Raw genomic sequence first — 19,320 nt, forward strand, 5'->3', positions numbered from 1 at the left:
GCTCTCTGTGTTATGGTCTCTATCTTGCGCTCTTTGTTTCTTACACTCTGTTCCTTACGCCCTTTTCTTACGCTCTGTTTCTTATTCTGTTTCTTACTCTGTTTCTTACTCTCTGTTTCTTACTCTCTGTTTCTTACTCTCTGTTTCTTACTCTCTGTGTATTGCGCTCTGTGTATTACGCTCTGTGTATTACGCTCTGTGTATTACGCTCTGTGTATTACGCTCTGTGCATTACGCTCTGTGCATTACGCTCTGTGCATTACGCTCTCTGCATTACGCTCTCTGCATTACGCTCTCTGTATTACACTCTCTGTATTACGCTCTCTGTACCGCATTCTCTGTACTACATTGTAAGAGTAGTTCAGAGAGTGTGTTGCAAAGAACATGGTACAGAAAGCGTGGTGCAGAAAGCGTGGTGCAGAAAGCGTGGTGCACAGAGTCTGGTGCAGAGAGCATGATGCAAAAAGTATAATGCAGAGAGTATGGTGCACTATAAGTTGGCAATCGCTGATGATGATAAAGTGAGTGCAGGTGAGAACCAATCTGCAAACTCAAATTGGGTTGCTTACGTGAGGCATTGCCAACTTTTTCACATCTTTTCACTTTCTATACATTCTCTGTCTGGCGCTCTCTGTCTGGCGCTCTCTGTTTGGCGCTCTGTCTCTTGCACTCTGTCTCTTACGCTCACCCTCTGTACTACATACACCCTCTGTACTACATACACCCTCTGTACTACATACACCCTCTGTACTACATACACCCTCTGTACTACATACACCCTCTATACTACATACACCCTCTATACTACATACACTCTCTGTACATACACCCTCTGTACATACACTCTGTACATACACTCTGTACATACACTCTGTACATACACTCTGTACATACACTCTGTACATACACTCTGTACATACACTCTTTAACACACACTCTGTACATACACTCTTTAACACACTCTCTGTACCATACTCTCTGTACCACACTCTCTCTTTACATACTCTCTGTACACACTTCCTATATTACTCGCTCAGTATTATGCTCTCTTTAATTTATTACACACTTTCTAGCACATTTCAATACTTTGTTGTAGAGTACGTTTGACATCCTCAACCTCTCCTTCCACCATCCCTTCAATGCTGCAATCGCTCCTCTGCTTCTCTTTGCACCGTCCTTTCAATAATGCACTCTCTACTCACCTTCTCCCTGCACCGTCCCTTCACTAATGCACTCTCTGCTCAGCTACCCATTGCATTGTCCCTTCACTGCTGCACTCTCATCAACTTCTCACTGCATCATCCCTCCACTGTGGTGATGAGAGCATAAGGCAAAGAGCATAGTGCAGAGAGCGTTGTACAGAGAGCTAGAGAGAATAAACATAACATTAGCCAAATTGAAAAGATCACTTTTCACAAACTGTACAAAAACAGCATATCGAAACAACTTCATGCACAGTAGTGCATATCGCTGCAGGAAGACACCACGGGCCATGTTGGACCTACAAAAAAGATAAGAAACATAAGATTAGCCTAAAAAAACAAACATGGCTTACCTCTGAACGAAAACAACAACATACATACCCGTCTCAACAGCTTCGTGCACAGTGGTGCACACGGCTGCAGGGAGACGCCACAGGCCATGTTGGATCTACAAAAGACAAAAAAATAATAAGATTATTGCAAAAGAAAAGATAGCTTACCTCAAACTGCAAAAGAGCCGCGGATCAGAACAACTCAGTGCACAGTGGTGCACATCGCTGCAGGGAGATGCACGGGCGATGTTGGACCTAGAAATACGAAAATATACCTTTTCCAAAAAATTAGTAAACAAAAAAAAACATACATACCGTTCAAAGGAGTACTGAGCAACTTCTTTCAGAGAGGGTCAAAGAAAAATGGCCTTTACATATCTACAGCCATTTTCAGAGTTGGGTATGTGCTGGGTCTGTGCTTTGGTTGTTCTGAGCAACACATAACGACACTCACTGTCTAAAGAACAGCAAAACTTAAAGGCCCCCAAATACACTCTCTATTATGATCTCTGTATTATGCTCTCTGTATTAAACTCTCTGTACCACACTCTCTGTACAATGCTCTCTGTACTACACTCTCTGGACTACGCTCTCTGGACTACGCTCTCTGTACAATGCTATCTGTACATAGACCCGCTGTAGTACATACACCCTCTATACTACATACACCCTCTATACTACATACACCCTCTATACTACATACACCCTCTATACTACATACACTCTCTGTACATACACTCTCTGTACATACACTCTCTGTACATACACTCTCTGTACATAGAATCTTCAGACACGATCTCTAAAACACACTCTGATACACATGATATGTATTACGCTCTGTTATCTATGCTCTCTGTATTATACTCTCTGTGTTATGCTCTATGTGTTATGCTCTGTCTTACGCTCTCTGTTTTACGCTCTCTGTTTCTTACACTCTGTTTAGCACACTGTTTATACACGCTCTCTAAGATACACTCTGTTACACATTATATATATATCACGCTCTGTTATCTATGCTTTCTGTATTATGCTTTCTGTGTTAGGCTCTCTGTGTTATGGTCTCTATCTTGCGCTCTTTGTTTCTTACACTCTGTTCCTTACGCCCTTTTCTTACGCTCTGTTTCTTACTCTGTTTCTTACTCTGTTTCTTACTCTGTTTCTTACTCTGTTTCTTACTCTGTTTTTTACTCTCTGTTTCTTACTCTCTGTTTCTTACTCTCTGTTTCTTACTCTCTGTTTCTTACTCTCTGTTTCTTACTCTGTTTCTTACGCTCTGTGTATTACGCTCTGTGTATTACGCTCTCTGCATTACGCTCTCTGCATTACGCTCTGTGCATTACGCTCTCTGCATTACACTCTCTGTATTACACTCTCTGTATTACGCTCTCTGTACCGCATTCTCTGTACTACATTGTAAGAGTAGTTCAGAGAGTGTGTTGCAAAGAACATGGTACAGAAAGCGTGGTGCAGGAAGTGTGGTGCAGAAAGTGTGGTGCAGAAAGCGTGGTGCAGAGAGTCTGGTGCAGAGAGCATGATGCAAAAAGTATAATGCAGAGAGTATGGTGCACTATAAGTTGGCAATCGCTGATGATGATAAAGTGAGTGCAGGTGAGAACCAATCTGCAAACTCCAATTGGGTTGCTTACGTGAGGCATTGCCAACTTTTTCACATCTTTTCACTTTATATACATTCTCTGTCTGGCACTCTCTGTCTGGCGCTCTCTGTCTGGCGCTCTCTGTCTGGCGCTCTCTGTCTGGCGCTCTCTGTCTGGCGCTCTCTGTCTGGTGCTCTCTGTCTGGCGCTCTCTGTCTGGCGCTCTCTGTCTGGCGCTCTGTCTCTTACGCTCTGTGTCTTACGCTCACCCTCTGTACTACATACACCCTCTGTACTACATACACCCTCTGTACTACATACACCCTCTGTACTACATACACCCTCTGTACTATATACACCCTCTGTACTACATACACTCTTTACATACACTCTTTACATACACTCTTTACATACACTCTTAACCACACTCTTAACCACACTCTTAACCACACTCTCTGTACCATACTCTCTGTACCACACTCTCTGTAACACACAATCTCTTTACATACTCTCTGTACACACTTCCTATATTACTCTCTCAGTATTATGCTCTCACACTCTCTATACACACACACACACTCTAACACGCTTTAAAAGCACAAAATCTACACAACACTCTTTACTACAATAAACTACACAATATTAAGTACATGCTTATCTAAAAACACTATAGTACAAATGCAACTCACTATTATTTATGACTTGCTCAAAAACACAAATACACTTTACTACACACTTTCATTACCTTGCCTTCTTTCTTGTAATACAATACATTAATAAATAATATTATTAAAAGTACTAACTAATGCATTTTTCTCATTTTTCATAGGTTGGCAATTAATCCTTACAAGATCACAAGTTGCTAATTGCGTGTCCAAACAACATCGAGGTAAAAGTACATAACTGTTTTTGTTTCTCTATCCACTTGTAACAGTAAAAAGACTTTTAACAACATCAAATAGTATAGATCTATAAACAAGATAACATAACTCATTTACTCTCTATATATACATATATATATATATATATATATATATATATATATATATATATATATATATATATATATATATATATAGATAGATAGATAGATATAGATATATATGTGTGTGTGTGCATGTATATAGATATATTTATATATATAGATGTTTATAGAATAGCCTACTTAAATTAAAAATAAAAATACTCAAGTATAAATAAAAGACCTAAATATTATAAAAGTAATACTTAAAAGATTACAAGGAAAAAAATAGGCTAGAAATTAAAAGCTATAAAAATACATCTCATTAATAACTATAATATAAATATAGCAATTTGCCAGTAAACTGTAACTATATACAAATAGAACATAGTCAATATACTCTTTAGACAACAGTTTAAGAAAAAAAAATCAGTGTAGCAATAAATATGATCAAAATACTGCAAGCGGATTATCATCAGGGGCATTTAAGATTTTCAAGTAATTCAAGAGGGAGACAATGTTTACCAAATAGCACATTTGCTATTATACACAACTATAGTAAAGTTGCAAATACATGGACTAAAGAAGATTTACATCACATTATGGACTTAGGTGAAGCTTTATACACAGATATGCATTCAATTAATAGTCAAATACTTATGCATCCAGACGAATTGCCAAATTTTATACAACACAATAACACTATCTATGCACTTAAGCTTAAAGAACCATCATATGGAGACATATTGAAACATTTTGACCCATCAACACCAACATTAATAACAACATTAAAAGCTGCACTAGATTGTAACTCAGGTGTTTTACTTTGCATGGAAAAGTATGTTATTTCTATTATAAACAATAACAATTCATACTTTGTATTTGATTCACATAGCCGCGATAACACAGGAATGCCTCACCCAAATGGAACATGTATTACTATACAAATACCATTTGAAAATCTTCTGAGCTACATCACTAAGCTGGCACATAGCATTAAAGGTCCAAATGATAATTGCGTGCCGTATGAATTAACTCCTATAAATATAACTACTATTAAAAAAGATACGCTTCAAAAAGCAATAGTCAATAATGAACAAAATAGAAATTCTATACCAAGAAAATATATATATGTGCATTCTACTGAAGCATGTTCTAATTTTTTTACACACGCCTTTCAGACACGTATAGAAAGAGCAAAAAATATCATACGTGAAGCTAAATTCAGCACCTTTACTAATGTAGAACAGCCATCAACATCATTAGCTAATCCTCTTAGTACTAGATCAGATCCAAATGCATTTTTAACTCCTACAACACGTACAGAACTAACTACGACTAACAGCCATCACATAGATCCACCACAATATACTACTACATCACAGAATAATACTACAACTAACACATATGCTAGTATAGTTAGAAAAACACTTCAGCAAAATTGCATATACAAACATTTAGAAAAACAAACATCACAAGGTAATTTACATGCCAACACATATACAGATATTAATGATCATGTTTATCAACCTATTCCTGTAAGTAATACAATAATAATTCCTGAAAATAGGGCCAATAGCATATTGACTAAAAGTCTAACAGACACAAATAGAGACCTAAATAATGATAATTTGCCACAAACTCCACAAGATATAGATACAGTTAATAGAACACAGGAGCATAAACAAAACACCATTGAAAACACATCACAATATTCACAATCTCTAACAATGAGTCTATTTGCTATACTACACAACTACTGTAAACCAGCATCTACTTGGGACACTTTAGATGTTAATTGTATAATGGATCTTGGAGATGCTTTATATACTGAAATGCACTCTCTTAATAACGATAATTGTGAACTACTACATAATTTACCTAATTACATAGTTCACAATAACATAATATATTCTACTAAGCTGAAAAAAAGCTTTCAAGGTCAGATAAATGAAGAAAACAAAAGTAAAAACGCTAAATTAATGTCAGCATTTACTTCAGCAATTAATTTAGAAAATGGTGTTTTAATCAGTATAGAAAATAATGCAATTTCTGTATTTAAAAATAACCATTCTTACTTTATATTTGATTCACATAGCCAAGATGAAAAAGCAATACCACATCCGAATGGAACATGTATTGCTATAGAAATAGAATCTATTAATCAACTTATCCAATACATCATAGAGTTACCTAATAAAGGAAAACTAACACATTCACAAAGTATTAGTTTACAATTAACTCCTGTAAAAATTATAACAATTAGCCAAAAATCACTTAACGCAACACTAAAAAACAATAGCAATAATAAAATGAAGTCTAAAAAAAACATATATGTCCATACTACACAAGTATTGGTAAATGCATTAACACATATTACAACTACAAACATACAAGTCAGAAATACAAGTACAAACACAGTAAACAGCAATAGTCAAGCAAATGAAGAGCTTTTAACAACACACAGTAATGTCACTGCCGACATAACTAATAGCAATGACAATGTCATAACTGTATCATTTACACATAGTGATCAATTACCAATACAAACTAGTAGGGTACAGGCGCAAAAAACTAACAGGAAAAGAAAGCATACACAAGAAGCAGAAAATTCAGATTACACTGATACTAACATAAGGTTACAAACAACAACTGAAATAATAAGTAGCTTCCATGCCCAAATAAGATATGGTCCGGAGTATGCTTGCACTATTTGCAATCAATTATGGCATAAACAGAATTTAGTTAAAACACACAGTATTACAAAGAAAGCAAAATTCTTAGAGTGTAACATTAGCAAATTCAAAACTGATGAGATATGTAAAACATGTTACACATATATCAATAACAACAAAATACCCCCTTGTTCTTTTTATAATGGTATGACTTTTCCTAATATTCCAGCAGCTTTACAGTTGCATAATTTAGAAGAAAGATTAGTATCACCAAGAATACCTTTTTTACAAATTAGAGCACTACCACGTGGGTCCCAAAAATCTCTATCAGGTGCAGTAGTTAATGTACCTGCAGATGTTATGACAACTGTTACTGTTTTACCTAGGCAAGTTAATGATAACATGACGATTCCCATTAAATTAAAAAGAAAATTAAGTTACAAATCTTATACACATTTTGAGAATGTAAGACCTAATAAAGTTAAACACGCTGCAATATATTTAGCAAGTACTAGCAATATGTTCAAAGAATATGGAGTCACCATTAATCCAGATTGGCAATATACACCTGCAAATATAACACCTTGTAATGACACTTCTGATACTAACGATACATCAGATTCTGAAGACAACATAGCAGCAGGGAATTTAGATACTATGTTAACGAATGAAACTATAACTACAGAAAATACTAATATTTTAAATTTAGCACCTGCAGAACATAACACACCAAGAGGTCTATATGAAGACATAGATTCTGAATATTTAGCTTTCCCTACAATATTTTGTGGCAAGCGAAGGCTAACAAATAAAGAAAGGCATGTACCAGTACATTACAGCACAATTTGTCAATGGGAATTAAGGAGTAATGATAAAAGAGTAGCAAAGTCTATAACAAATGTTTTCTTTAAATTGACTAAGTTGCGCATAAAGCAAATACATAGCAAAATATACATCTCCCTTAGGAAATACTTTAATAATGGCCATGTTATAACTGCAAAAGACATCAAACAAAAATTAGACAAAATTCTACAATTTAATGAGGGGTACAAAATACTTAAAACTGTACGTAGTTCACCACCATATTGGGAGCAATGCAAAAAAGATTTATTTGCTATGATCAGACAATTAGGGATACCAACTTTCTTTCTGACTTTATCAGCTGCTGAAACAAAATGGTATCATTTAATTAACATCTTATTGCGTAGTGAAAACCAAAAGGAATGTACAAAAGAAGAATTTCAAAATATGTCATGGGAAACAAAATGTGCATTAATACAACAAAATCCTATAACTTGTGCAAGACATTTTGACTTCCAAGTTAGAAAACTATTTAATTGTATACTATTACATGAAAGTAATCCAATCGGCAAAATAATAGATTACTTTTATAGAGTAGAATTCCAACAACGAGGATCCCCACATATACATGCCATAATATGGATCGAGAATGCCCCACAATATGAAACTTCTGAACTGAATAAAGTTATTACTTTTATCAATAAGTATGTAACATGTGCAAAAACTCAAGATCCAAATATAGAGTCTTTATTACCGCTCCAAAAGCACGGGCATACAAAGAATTGTCGTATTAAACATAAAAGAACATGCAAATATCAGTACCCAAAATATCCAATGCCAGAAACGTATATATTAGAACAATTAGAGCTAGACAAAACAGATCAAGAACTCCTTCAGCAAATTGAACTAATACATCTAACGATGAACTCACAAGAATTTCAAAATTACACTTTTAGTCAGTTTTTAGATTCAATGCAACTAGATATAAAACAGTATCTTAAATGTATACAATCAATTATTGAAAAGAAAACTATTTTTCTACAAAGAACACCTGCTGAATGCTTTATTAATAACTACAATCCTACAATTTTACAAGCATGGCAAGCAAACATAGATATACAATACATCTTAGATGCATATGCCTGTGCTGTATATATTGTTTCATATATTAGTAAATCTCAACGTGGAATGAGCAAAATAATTGCACAAGCTGCAAAAGAAGTATATCACAATCCAAGTATAAAAGAACAACTCAAGCATATAGGTAACAAATTCTTAAACTGTACCGAGATAAGTGCACAAGAAGCTGCCTATCTCATACTTCAAATCCCTTTACGAAAAAGTTCTAGATCTTTTGTATTCATTAATACAAGCCCACAAGAAAAGAGGACATACCTATTAAAAGACATTGAGACTATAAATTTATTGCCAGATACTTCTAATAACATTCAATATGAAAATATTATAGTAAAGTACAGCAAACGCCCTGAAATATTAGAAACATGTACATTAGCTGACTATGCATCTATGTATGATGTTAAAAAAAAAAAAAAAAAAAAGAATAAAGAAACCGACCATGAAAATTTTCTTGCAGAAAATAACTTTTATAGCTCAGATGAGGAAGAACTTGAGATTAATCTGCAAAATGAAGAAATAGAAGTAGACTACGCAAAACGCAAAAAACAAAAAATAATTCGATATTGTAGATTTAACAAAAACAATGACTCCGAAAATTATTATAGAGAATTGAAAATGCTTTATTACCCATGGAGAGTTGAACATCAAATAATTGGTCAGAAAGAAACCTATTATGAACGCTATCTAGAAATTCAAAGCACAATTGACTATTATCATAATAAATATAATAAAACATTAACAACAAACGACAATGAAAATAGTACATTAGATCCATTACTTATACCTCCCACAGAAATAGAAAATGATGACAACATATGTCCAGAAATACAAGCTAATGAACAAATAATCTATGACTTATCATTCGATTTAGGAATTAGAAGTACAACTATTGAAGAAGAACTAACAAATAATTTAATACCAAATGAGCAATATAACAGTATAATGCAAAATCTTACCAATGAACAACTTAACTTTATATACCATCACTTACATTGGATAAAGACAAAAGAAACACCCTGCTACACATTTTGTACAGGTGGTGCAGGAGTTGGTAAAAGCTTCCTTATTACTGCACTTTACCAAACATTACTACGATACTACAATACTAAAGCAGGAGAAAATCCAGACAACATATATGTATTGCTTACAGCTCCAACGGGCAAAGCAGCACATAACATTCATGGTAAAACACTACATAGTACTTTTAAAATACCTGTTTCGCAAACACTAGATCACAAACCACTAACTCATGAGAACAGGAGCACACTACAAAACCAATTAATGCATCTAAAAATAGTAATAATTGATGAAATCTCAATGGTAGGAGCAAATATATTCAATTTCATACATAATAGACTACAAGAAATAAAAATGTCTAACCTCCCTTTTGGTGGTGTATCAATTTTAGCAATTGGAGATTTTTATCAATTAAAGCCAGTATTTGACCCATACATTTTTGAAACTTCTAAATATTCATACAGACCATTAAGTACTAATCTATGGCAAGAACATTTTAAGTTATTTGAGTTAACTAAAATAATGAGACAGCTCAATGACTTACCATTTGCAGAACTACTAAACAGATTACGAGAAGGAAAACAAACTACTGAAGATATAAAACAGATACAAACACGAGAATTAGAACCACCAGAAAACATTATCAAAACTATACCTTACATAATGGGAACTAACAATGAAGTTAATAGCATTAATAGTGCAGTTTTATTGCAACATATACAACATTACCCAGTTTACACAGCAACAGCAGTAGATACAGTTGCATCTGACTTAACTGAAATTGTTAAAAAGAAAATTCTTAGTCAATTGCCTACAGACTCAACAAAAACAATGGGCCTGCCATTCGTTGTCCATATTGCCTTGAAATTAAGATATGATCTAACTAGCAATATTAATGTTAATGATGGCTTAACAAATGGTGCTACAGGCATAGTTGAATTTGTAGAAACAATAAATAACACCCCTAATGTTATATGGATTCATTTTGATGATGAAAATGTTGGTAAATATACAAGGCAGGAAAATAAACACATATATAACACTAACATTTTGCCTACTTAGACACCAATACATGCTATAACGCGCCATTTCCAATTTACCAAAAAATTTATAACTATTATACGCAAACAATTTCCCGTACGACAATCATCTGCACGTACTTTACATAGAACACAAGGAGCTACTATTGAACCACTTTACATACACTTTAACAATAGCAAAGTACATCATATGCATTATGTGGCTTTAAGCAGAGCCAAATCATTAGCTAACATATATATTAAAAACTTTAACCCTGACAAAATAGCTGTCCATGCTAAAGTACATGACGAAATGACAAGACTAAGAACAGATATGCTATTGCAAATATCTGTACCACAATTATGTAACTAAAGCCAAATGTGTAATTTGATAGTGCAAAATATACGTTCCCTGCAAAAGAATTACACAGCTATAAAAGCAGACACAAATCTAATGAATGCAGATATTCTATGCTTCACTGAAATAAACACTACTAGACTAGCTGATAGCAATACTTTCTTAATAGAACAGTACCATCTATTAATATTTGACAAATTCCACCATCAAGTAACAAACCATGGCATAGCAATTTACTACAGGAAAAATATTTTTTTAATTCCTATATATGAAACACAACACGAAATTGACATTCTACATTTTACTCTGCAGCTTAATAATTGCAACTACTTATTTGTTATACTATACAAACCACCACATGTACACATACAAATACTATTACAAGTTTTAAGTACGATATTGAACTTTTACCCTAATTATAATTACTGCATAATGGGTGACTTCAACATAGATTTAACACAAACATCACAAAATGCTCACATACTGCTACAATATATGGTAAACGAATTCAAATGTGAACAGAAAGTAACAGAATATACAACTGACTACAAATCGACTTTAGATCATATCTATAGTAATGTAAACTTAAGTCACTATGGTATATTAGAGTCATATTATAGTGATCACAAAGCTTTATGGGTTGCAATTTAGTAAGCATGTTGTATATATATGTGTGTATAAATAGTTCACTATCTTTATGTGGCTAAAGCAGTATTTATGTTAAGTAGTAACTCAGTGGCTCTCTATGGGTATATATGTAGCTCTGTATATGTGTTGATAGCTCTCTGTGTGTATGGCTGTCTCAGTATATGGAAGTTTATGGATGTATCAGTATGTAGTGCTGTATATGTATGTCTGAGTGATACACTTTGTCTGTGTGTGGTAGACTCTCTCTCTATATATACCTCACTCTATCTCTCCCTATCACTTTCTCTCACTAACTCTCTCTCACTACATCACTCACTCTATCTCACACACTACTTCACTCTCTAACTAACTCATTCACTCTCTCTAACTCACTCTCTATCTCACTACTCAACTCTATCTAAATAACAGCAACACAATAACACTACTTCACTAACTCTCACTCAATAGCTCATTAAATAACTGTTGCTACATACATCACTCTCTTGCTACATCACTCTCTAACACACTATCTCACTACTTCACTCTCTACCTCACTACATCACTGTCTCTCACTACATCACTGTCTCTCAATTTCACAATTTCACTCTCACTACATCACTATATCACGCCTCGCTCTCTCTAAAGTTCAGTCAGTCAATAACTCACTAACATAATCACTATCTCACTAACACACAAATTCTATCTCTTTAACTCACTACATCACTCTCTCTCAATCTCACTTCATCCGATTCCCAATCTCTCTATCGCACTAAATAACTTCCACTCTCTATATCACTAACGCACTCTTATCTCACTAACTCACAACATCACTCTCTGTTTATATCTCTACATTCCTAAGCATCACTACCTAACTCTTTCAATACTTCACTCTGTCTCTCACTACCTCACTCTCTATCTACCTCACTCTCTCTCACTACATAACTCTCTCTATTTAATAAGCCTGTTGTATAATTTCATAAGTTACTTTATGTTACTTCAAGATAAAGTACAATGTATTCAACAGTTATATTCAAAATGTATACTCACAATTTATTCTCATTTCAGATGATTTCTATACAAGAAATTAAGATGGGCAAACAAGATGAGAGCAAACCTTATCAAAAGGCTATAAAAGCAAACATTGTAACATGTTCTCAAAAAACAAACTACCAAAATGCTAAGAAAGAAAACAAAATCTTATACCACCTTGCCCTAGCAGATGAAAGTGGTACAATAAAAGCAACATGCTATAATGACGATTTTTACAATCAAACAAAACAAGGAAATGGAATTATTATAAGAAATTTCCTAGCAAAGAACAATGTTGTACTTTTAACGAAACATACAAAAATATCAAGGATGATACCTTTAACGCTTACTAGTGAAATTCTGGACGAAGCAAAAAATATACTAGAACCACCAGCTCCACCAGTATCACCGATTAAAACAATAAGACAAGCAAAATTAAGGACATTGATGAGCATAACAGGGACAATATCCGAGGTATGTTAAGAAGTACAACACAAACTCTATTCAAACATGCTCTCTGCCCCACGCGATCTGCCCCCACGCTCTCTGCCTCACGCTCTCTGCCCCCACGCTCTCTGCCCCCACGCTCTCTGCCCCCACGCTCTCTGCCCCCACGCTCTCTGCCCCCACGCGCTCTCTGCCCCCGCGCTCTCTGCCCCCACGCTCTCGGCCCCCACGCTCTCGGCCCCCACGCTCTCGGCCCCCACGCTCTCTGCCCCCACGCTCTCTGCCCCCACGCTCTCTGCCCCCACGCTCTCTGCCCCCACGCTCTCTGCCCCCACACGCTCTGCCCCCACGCGCTCTGCCCCCACGCGGTCTGCCCCCACGCGCTCTGCCCCCACGCGCTCTGCCCCCACGCTCTCTGCCCCCACGCTCTCTGCCCCCACGCTCTCTGCCCCCACGCTCTCTGCCCCCACGCTCTCTGCCCCCACGCTCTCTGCCCCACATTTTCTCTTCAACACACTATCTTCACAAAAATATGTCTGCACCACACTCTGTCTGCACCGCACTCTGTCTGCACCGCACTCTGTCTGCACCGCACTCTGTCTGCACCGCACTCTGTCTGCACCGCACTCTGTCTGCACCGCACTCTGTCTGCACCGCACTCTGTCGGCACCGCACTCTGTCTGCACCGCACTCTGTCGGCACCGCACTTTGTCGGCACCGCACTCTGTCTGCTATACTGCCACATTACATCACTAATAAAATCTAATATTTACTTTATCTTTTACAGGAAGAAGAAACTAAAAACATTTTTGTGTCAGGACAAGAAACAAAATTAAAATCTATTACAGTTATAGACACAACAGACTCAAAATAACATTATGGAGAAATGCAACAGAATTCCCAATAACACTTGGAACGTATGTCAAAATGACACACTTAACCGTCCACGAGTTTAACAATGAGAAAATGTTAAATACTACGCGGAATACACATATAGAGGTAAGTACTACCCACACGCTCGGACCCACATGCTCTCTGCCCACATGCTCTCTGCCCCCATGCTCTCTGCCCCCACGCTCTCTGCCCCCACGCTCTCTGCCCCCACGCTCTCTGCCCCCACGCTCTCTGCCCCCACGCTCTCTGCCCCAACAGCTCTCCTCAACGCTCTCTGACCCCACGCTCTCTGACCCCACGCTCTCTGACCCCACGCTCTCTGCCACCACGCTCTCTGCCCACCGCGCTCTCTACCCCCTGCACTCTCTGCCCCCGCGCTCTCTGCCCCCACGCTCTCTGCCCCCACGCTCTCTGCCCCCACGCTCTCTGCCCCAACAGCTCTCCTCAACGCTCTCTGCCCCCACACTCTCTGCCCCCACGCTCTCTGCCCCCCGCGCTCTCTGCCCCCCACGCTCTCTGCCCCCCACGCTCTCTGCCCCCCACGCTCTCTGCCCCCCACGCTCTCTGCCCCCGCGCTCTCTGCCCCCGCGCTCTCTGCCCCCCGCGCTCTCTGCCCCCGCGCTCTCTGCCCCCCGCGCTCTCTGCCCCCCGCGCTCTCTGCCCCCGCGCTCTCTGCTCCACGCGCTCTCTGCCCCACGCGCTCTCTGCCCCACGCGCTCTCTGCCCCACGCGCTCTCTGCCCCACGCGCTCTCTGCCCCCGCGCTCTTTGCCCCCCGCGCTCTCTGCCCCCGCGCTCTGTGCCCCCCGCGCTCTGTGCCCCCCGCGATCTCTGCCCCCCGCGCTCTCTGCCCCCCGCGCTCTCTGCCCCAAGCGCTCTCTGCCCCACACTCTGTGTATATGTAGATTAGAGTGCGTTTACCTGTATGTATGCAAAGCTCAATAAGTGGGTACGTGTCTATGTGTGTTTCTTTAAGTGGCTCTATATGAGTATAATTAACTCTCTATGTCTATGTAGATGCCTCAATATGTATGTTACCTACATCTATATCTTACAGCACTATCTATCACTACCTAACTCTCTCACTACCTCACTCTCTAACTCACTACATCACTCTCTATCTTACTACATCACAAATTCACTCTCTATCTATCTCACTACCTCACTTTCTCTTACTCTCTATCTCACTCCCTCACTTTCACTACATCACTCGCAATATACCACACTCACTCTCTAACTGTAGATCTGTATCTTACAGCACTATCTATCACATCACTCTCTCACTACATCACTCTCAATTTCACTACATCACTCTCTATCTTACTACATCACAAATTCACTCTATCTCACTACCTCACTTTCTCTCTATATCACTACATCTTTAGATTACTTTCTATCTCACTACATCACTTTCAACACCTCACTCAAAATAGATCGCGCTCAGTCTCTTGAAATCACTCTCGCTCTCTCACTACATCAATAAATCTAACTCAAAACTCCACTCAATTTATCTCACTACCTCACTATCTTACAACATCTATCTCGCAAAACATCACAACTACACAATCTCCCACTAAATAAGTACACCACTCTCTCTCGCTCTCACTACCTCACTCTATATCTTTAAAACTATCACTTTCTATTTAACTTACCATCTGGACTAATACAATAACAGAATAAGAACAATGCACACTATATGCCTCTATTAACCATTTATTTTTACTTTGCAGGTAATAGAACCACCTTTGGAAAAAATAAATATTACAATATATGGGATTGAAAATACGACGCAAGAAAAATGTACACTAACCGTACACATTCAAGACACTGAACTTTTAAAATCAATGGACATCGAAAATACTATTATAATGGACTACTTCGATATACCTACAGACGTAGAAGACTTTAGTGAAGCTCCCATGCTAAAATTACCAAAAAATGTAAATGTTATATTTAAAAATGGCTCCATTCTTGAAATAATCGAATAAGAGTACAAAAATGTAATTAAAAGTTAACACTAATGCAAACTTTAAGAAATGTAAACAAAAGTATATAAAAATTCTAATTAATAAACTTTTTTAAACACTTTTCAGTACTAATTATTTACAAACAACAACAATGTATTTGATCTTCAGAACTATCAATGCATATTTACAAATAGTCTAGGATTACCTCTGTATGTGTAAGTCAGTAGCTATATATGTCCTCACTCTATCTCAAACTCTCACTTTCACTACCTCATTCTCTTCCCATCACAACGTCACTCACTCTCTCTAACTCACTCTATCAATATCACTAACTCACTCTTTCAACATCACTAATCCACTAAATATATATCACTAACTCACTACTCACACAATCAAACACTCAATACCTCACTCACTAACACAATATCTATCTCACTACATCACAAATTCACTCTCTCTCTCTAACTCACTACTTCACTCACTCTATCTCACTAATTCACTTTCAATACCTCTTTCACTACATCACTCTCTCTCAAGCTCACTACCTCACAACATCACTCTCTGTTTCAATCTCACTACATATAACAACACTACACCTCACAAACTCACTCTTTAACTACCTCACTCTCTGTCACTCACTACCTCACTCTATCTACCTCACTCTCACTACCTCACTATCTCCATTTGTATCACACTAAGACATTTTCACTCTGTTTAAATACATTACTCTATAGCTCACTACCACACAAACTCACTCACTGTTTACATCTCACTACTGTAAAAGATTCCACTACCTCAATACCAAAATGTTTCACAAACTGACTTTTTCCTTCTCTCACTACCTCACTCTCCATCTACATCTTTATCACTACATAAATCTGTCTACTACACTATATTTATCTCAGTACTTCAATATCTCACAACTTCTCTCTCTAAAAATATAACAACTTCACTCTCTCACTACTTCACTCTCTCACTATAACTCACTACATCAATAACTCTATCTCACTACCTCACTCTTTCTATTACAGTAACTCACTTCTACTCTCTATCACTACCTCCCTATCTCACTAAATCACAACATCCCTCTCTCTAACTACCTCACTCTTTACTACCTCACACTCTATCTCACTACATCACACTCTATATACCTCACTCTCTCTCACTACCTCACTCTCTATTTCAATATCTCACTCTATCTTGCTACCTCACTCTCTCTCTGCTAATGCAATAAGTATCCCATATGGTGATTGAGAGGGGGGGGGGGGGGGAATGGACGCCCACGGATTGTCAGAAACTTTGATGTGTGCACATGGAAAGGGATTATATAACTGCAAATGTGGATTATAACTAAGGCATCTAATGTGCTGATGGCCATAGTACCAACACAAGTGTTCATTGTTTTAATGTCAGTACAGTATTAACACAGGCCAGAACCTGCTGCACTAAGAAAACGTTTGATACAACCTGAAATGAACATCATAAAATTCATGCCTCCAAAGTGTCTAGGCTAATATGCAAGTAGATCACCTAGGCTAGTCTTTTACTTTTCATTCTGAGTCTTGTAATCCTACTTTTATATTATAAAAATCAGTGGAAAGCAAAAAAAATACGATCTATGTGCAGCACATATGTGGACAGAAAAAAATTGAAAACTCTGCAAAAAAAATAGGAAGAAGTTGCTAGGGAATGTCACTGCCTCATGATGCTTCAGTCAAATAAGTTTGGCTGCCTTTACAGCCCACTGTGACTATATTCTGTACAGTAAACAGCTACAAAAAAATGACCAGTGATATAAAATATTCAACAATTACTGTACTCCTTCCACCATCAATTGGATCAGTATGTTGCCAACTTTTCAGCTGTGCACTATTTTGACAGGGTCTGTTAGACTGACATCATTTTATAATGTCTTCTCACATTAATGGTGCCTAACAGTCGGAGGAGGGGAGGGAAAAAGAAGTCTGTGGTGTGTTTCAATCTCACTACATATAACAACACTACACCTCACAAACTCACTCTTTAACTACTTCACTCTCTCAGTCACTCACTAACACACTCTATCAACCTCACTCTCACTACCTCACTATCTCTATTTGTATCACACTAAGACACTTTCACTCTGTTTAACTACATCACTCTATATCTCACTAACACACAAACTCACTCACTGTTTACATCTCACTACCGTAAAAGACTCCACTACCTCAATACAGAACTCTTTCACGGACTCACTTTTTCCTTATCTCACTACCTCACTCTCTATCTACCTCACTAAATAACTCTGTCTACTACACACTACTTATCTCAGTACTTCACTATCTCACAACTTCTCTCTCTAAAAATATAACAACTTCACTCTCTCACTACTTCACTCTCTCACTATAACTCACTACATCAATCACTATCTCACAACCTCACTCTTTCTATCACAGTAACTCACTTTCACTCTCTCTATCACTACCTCCCTATCTCACTACATCACAACATCCCACTCTCTAACTACCTCACTCTTTACTACCTCACACTCTATCTCACTACATCACTCTCTCTCTCACTACCTCACTCTCTATTTCAATATCTCACTCTATCTTGCTACCTCTCTCTCTCTACTAATGCAATAAGTATCCCATATGGGGTTTTGGGGGGGGGTGATGGACGCCCACGGATTGTCAGAAAGTTTGATGTGTGCACATAGGGAGGGATTATATAACTACAAATGTGTGTTATGAGTAAGGCATCTAATGTGCTGATGGCCATAGTGCCGACACAAGTGTTCATTGTTTTAATGACATTACAGTATTAACACAGGGCAGAACGTACTGCACTTACAAAACGTTTGCTACAACCTGAAATGAACAACCTAAAATTCATGCCTCCAAAGTTTCTAGGCTAATATGCAAGTACCTCACCTAGGCTAGACTTTTACTTTGCATTTTGGGGCTTGTAGTCCGAGATTTATATAATAAAAAAAAATGCAAGCAAAAATACTAGGATCTATGTGCTGCTCATATGTAAACCTAGAAAAATTGAAAGCTCAGCAAAACAAATAGGAAGAAGTTGCTAGTGAATCTCACTGCCTCGTGATGCTTCAGTCAAATAAGTTTGGCTGCCTCTACAGCCCACTGTGACTATATTCTGTACAGTAAACAGCTAATAAAAAGTGAACAGAGATGTAAAAAATTCAACAATTACTGTACTCCTTCCACCATCAATTGGATCAGTATGTTGGAAACTTTTCAGCTCTGCGCTATTTGAACA

General features: G+C 37.4%; 1 long non-coding RNA gene across 2 annotated transcripts in view; it reads left to right on the forward strand.

Annotated features, from left to right (window-relative positions):
* LOC147748468 (uncharacterized) overlaps positions 1 to 16,157 on the forward strand; it is a 29,183-nt gene extending 13,026 nt beyond the window's left edge. The window contains exons 4-6 of one of the 2 annotated variants that reach the window (XR_015299719.1): positions 3,958 to 4,017; positions 12,789 to 13,226; positions 15,823 to 16,157. This is a non-coding gene — a long non-coding RNA (uncharacterized LOC147748468). Of the gene's footprint in view, positions 1 to 3,957; positions 4,018 to 12,788; positions 13,227 to 13,986; positions 14,061 to 15,822 lie in introns of those variants that run through there. The other variant, XR_015299718.1, reaches the window with a different exon arrangement.
* Positions 16,158 to 19,320: the final 3,163 nt, after the last annotated feature.

Source organism: Lissotriton vulgaris, chromosome 1_1 (assembly GCF_964263255.1).
Source record: "Lissotriton vulgaris chromosome 1_1, aLisVul1.2, whole genome shotgun sequence".
NCBI lineage: Eukaryota > Metazoa > Chordata > Amphibia > Caudata > Salamandridae > Lissotriton > Lissotriton vulgaris.